Source organism: Lolium rigidum, chromosome 2 (genome assembly GCF_022539505.1).
Source record: "Lolium rigidum isolate FL_2022 chromosome 2, APGP_CSIRO_Lrig_0.1, whole genome shotgun sequence".
Lineage (NCBI taxonomy): Eukaryota > Viridiplantae > Streptophyta > Magnoliopsida > Poales > Poaceae > Lolium > Lolium rigidum.
In genome coordinates this window covers 140,871,986-140,876,580 of record NC_061509.1, presented here as the reverse complement: position 1 = coordinate 140,876,580, position 4,595 = coordinate 140,871,986, and positions in this window count along the sequence as shown.

The window sequence follows — 4,595 nt, the reverse complement described above, 5'->3', positions numbered from 1 at the left end:
CTGTTTTTGACAGATTCTGCCTTTTATTTCGCATTGCCTCTTTTGCTATGTTGGATGAATTTCTTTGATCCATTAATATCCGATAGCTTTGTGCAATGTCCGAAGTATTAATAATGATTGTGTCACCTCTGAACATGTGAATTTTTGATTATGCACTAACCCTCTAATGAGTTTGCTTGAAGTTTGGTGTGAAGGAAGTTTTCAAGGGTCAAGAGAGGAGTATGATATACTAAGATCAAGAGGAGTGAAAGCTCTAAGATTGGGGATGCCCCGGTGGTTCACCCCTGCATATTTTAAGAAGACTCAAGCGTCTAAGCTTGGGGATGCCCAAGGCATCCCCTTCTTCATCGACAACATCATCAGGTTCCTCCCCTGAAACTATATTTTTATTCGGTCACATCTTATGTACTTTGCTTGGAGCGTCTGTTTGTTTTTGTTTTTGTTTTTGTTTGAATAAAATGGATCCTAGCATTCATTGTGTGGGAGAGAGACACGCTCCGCTGTTGCATATGGACAAATATGTCCTTAGGCTTTACTCATAGTATTCATGGCGAAGGTTGAATCTTCTTCGTTAAATTGTTATATGGTTGGAATCGGGAAATGCTGCATGTAGTAATTCTAAAATGTCTTGAATAATTTGATACTTGGCAATTGTTGTGCTCATGTTTAAGCTCTTGCATCATATACTTTGCACCCATTAATGAAGAAATACATAGAGCTTGCTAAAATTTGGTTTGCATATTTGGTCTCTCTAAAGTCTAGATAATTTCTAGTATTGAGTTTTGAACAACAAGGAAGACGGTGTAGAGTCTTATAATGTTTACAATATGTCTTTTATGTGAGTTTTGCTGCACCGGTTCATCCTTGTGTTTGTTTCAAATAAACCTTGCTAGCCTAAACCTTGTATCGAGAGGGAATACTTCTCATGCATCCAAAATCCTTGAGCCAACCACTATGCCATTTGTGTCCACCATACCTACCTACTACATGGTATTTCTCCGCCATTCCAAAGTAAATTGATTGAGTGCTACCTTTAAATTTTCATCATTCGCCTTGCAATATATAGCTCATGGGACAAAATAGCCTTTAAAACTATTGTGGTATTGAATATGTACTTATGCACTTTATCTCTTATTAAGTTGCTTGTTGTGCGATAACCATGTTCCTGGATACGCCATCAACTACTCTTTGTTGAATATCATGTGAGTTGCTATGTATGTCCGTCTTGTCTGAAGTAAGGGAGATCTACCACTTAATGGTTAGAGCATGCATATTATTAGAGAAGAACATTGGGCCGCTAACTAAAGCCATGAATCATGGTGGAAGTTTCAGTTTTGGACATACATCCTCAATCTTATATGAGAACACTGATTGTTGCTACATGCTTATGCATTAAAGAGGAGTCCATTATCTGTTGTCCATGTTGTCCCGGTATGGATGTCTAAGTTGAGAATAATCAAAAGCGAGAAATCCAAAATGCGAGCTTTCTCCTTAGACCTTTGTACAAGCGGCATGGAGGTACCCCTTTGTGACACTTGGTTAAAACATGTGTATTGCGATGATCCCGGTAGTCCAAGCTAATTAGGACAAGGTGCGGGCACTATTAGTATACTATGCATGAGGCTTGCAACTTGTAAGATATAATTTACATGATACATGTGCTTTATTACTACCGTTGACAAAATTGTTTCATGTTTTCAAAACAAAAGCTCTAGCACAAATATAGCAATCGATGCTTTCCTCTTTGAAGGACCTTTCTTTTACTTTTATGTTGAGTCGAGTTCACCTATCTCTCTCCACCTCAAGAAGCAAACACTTGTGTGAACTGTGCATTGATTCCTACATACTTGCATATTGCACTTGTTATATTACTCTATGTTGACAATATCCATGAGATATACATGTTATAAGTTGAAAGCAACCGCTGAAACTTAATCTTCCTTTGTGTTGCTTCAATACCTTACTTTGATTTATTGCTTTATGAGTTAACTCTTATGCAAGACTTATTGATGCTTGTCTTGAAGTACTATTCATGAAAAGTCTTTGCTTTATGATTCATTTGTTTACTCATGTCATTACCATTGTTTTGATCGCTGCATTCATTACATATGCTTACAATAGTATGATCAAGGTTATGATGGCATGTCACTTAAGAAATTATCATTGTTATCGTTTACCTACTCGAGGGCGAGTAGGAACTAAGCTTGGGGATGCTTGATACGTCCCAAACGTATCTATAATTTCTTATGTTCCATGCCACATTATTGATGATATCTACATGTTTTATACACATTATATGTCGTATTTATGCATTTTCCGGCACTAACCTATTAACAAGATGCCGAAGAGCCGATTGCTGTTTCTAGCTCGTTTTTGGTTTCAGAAATCCAAGTAAGGAAATATTCTCGGAATTGGACGAAATCAACGCCCAGGGTCCTATTTTTGCACGAAGCTTCCAGAAGACCGAGGGGGAAAGGAAGTGGGGCAACGAGGCGCCGCCACACTAGGGCGGTGATACGTCTCCGACGTATCGATAATTTCTTATGTTCCATGCCACATTATTGATGATATCTACATGTTTTATGCACACTTTATGTCATATTAGTGCATTTTCTGGAACTAACCTATTAACAAGATGCCGAAGTGCCGATTCTTTGTTTTACTGCTGTTTTTGGTTTCAGAAATCCTAGTAAGGAAATATTCTCGGAATTGGACGAAATCAACGCCCAGGGTCCTATTTTGCCACGAAGCTTCCAGAAGACCGAAGAGGAGACGAAGTGGGGCCACGAGGTGGCCAAACCATAGGGCGGCGCGGCCCCACCCTTGGCCGCGCCGACCTAGGGTGTGGGGCCCTCGTGTGGCCCCCCGCGTTGCCCTTCCGCCTACTTAAAGCCTCCGTCGCGAAACCCCCAGTACCGAGAGCCACGATACGGAAAACCTTCCAGAGACGCCGCCGCCGCCAATCCCATCTCGGGGATTCGGGAGATCGCCTCCGGCACCCTGCCGGAGAGGGGAATCATCTCCCGGAGGACTCTACGCCACCATGGTCGCCTCCGGAGTGATGTGTGAGTAGTCTACCCCTGGACTATGGGTCCATAGCGGTAGCTAGATGGTTGTCTTCTCCCCATTGTGCTTAATTGTCGGGTCTTGTGAGCTGCCGAACATGATCAAGATCATCTATCTGTAATTCTATATGTTGTGTTTGTTGGGATCCGATGAATAGAGAATACTTGTTATGTTGATTATCAAATTATTGTCTATGTGTTGTTTATGATCTTGCATGCTCTCCGTTACTAGTAGATGCTCTGGCCAAGTAGATGCTTGTAACTCCAAGAGGGAGTATTTATGCTCGATAGTGGGTTCATGTCTCCGTGAATGCGGGAAGTGACAGAAATCTCTAAGATTATGGATGTGTTGTTGCCACTAGGGATAAAACATTGGTGCTATGTTCGAGGATGTAGTTATTGATTACATTACGCGCAATACTTAATGCAATTGTCTGTTGTTAGCAACTTAATACTGGAAGGGGTTCGGATGATAACCTGAAGGTGGACTTTTTAGGCATAGATGCATGCTAGATAGCGGTCTATGTACTTTGTCGTAATGCCCAATTAAATCTCACTATATTTATCATATCATGTATGTGCATTGTCATGCCCTCTCTATTTGTCTATTGCCCGACTGTAATTTGTTCACCCAACATGCTATTTATCTTATGGGAGAGACACCTCTAGTGAACTGTGGACCCCGGTCCTATTCTTTACATCTGAATACAATCTACTGCAATACTTGTTCTACTGTTTTCTGCAAACAATCATCATCCACACTATACATCTAATCCTTTGTTACAGCAAGCCGGTGAGATTGACAACCTCACTGTTTCGTTGGGGCAAAGTACTTTGGTTGTGTTGTGCAGGTTCCACGTTGGCGCCGGAATCCCTCGTGTTGCGCTGCACTACATCCCGCCACCATCCCTACTAATACGTCTCCGACGTATCGATAATTTCTTATGTTCCATGCCACATTATTGATGATATCTACATGTTTTATGCATACTTTATGTCATATTTATGCATTTTCCGGCACTAACCTATTAACGAGATGCCGAAGAGCCGATTCTTGTTTTCTGCTGTTTTTGGTTTCAGAAATCCTAGTAAGGAAATATCCTCGGAATTGGACGAAATCAACGCCCAGGGTCCTATTTTTGCACGAAGCTTCCAGAAGACCGAGGGGGAAAGGAAGTGGGGCCACGAGGCGCCGACACAATAGGGCGGCGCGGCCCAAGCCTTGGCCGCGCCGGCCTAGCGTGTGGGGCCCTCGTGTGGCCCCCCGCGTTTCCCTTCCGCTTACTTAAAGCCTTCGTCACGAAACCCCCAGTACCGAGAGCCACGATACGGAAAACCTTACTGAGACGCCGCCGCCGCCAATCCCATCTCGGGGGATTCAGGAGATCGCCTCCGGCACCCTGCCGGAGAGGGGAATCATCTCCCGGAGGACTCTTCACCACCATGGTCGCCTCCGGAGTGATGAGTGAGTAGTTCACCCCTGGACTATTGGTCCATAGCGGTAGCTAGATGGTCGTCTTCTCCTTATGT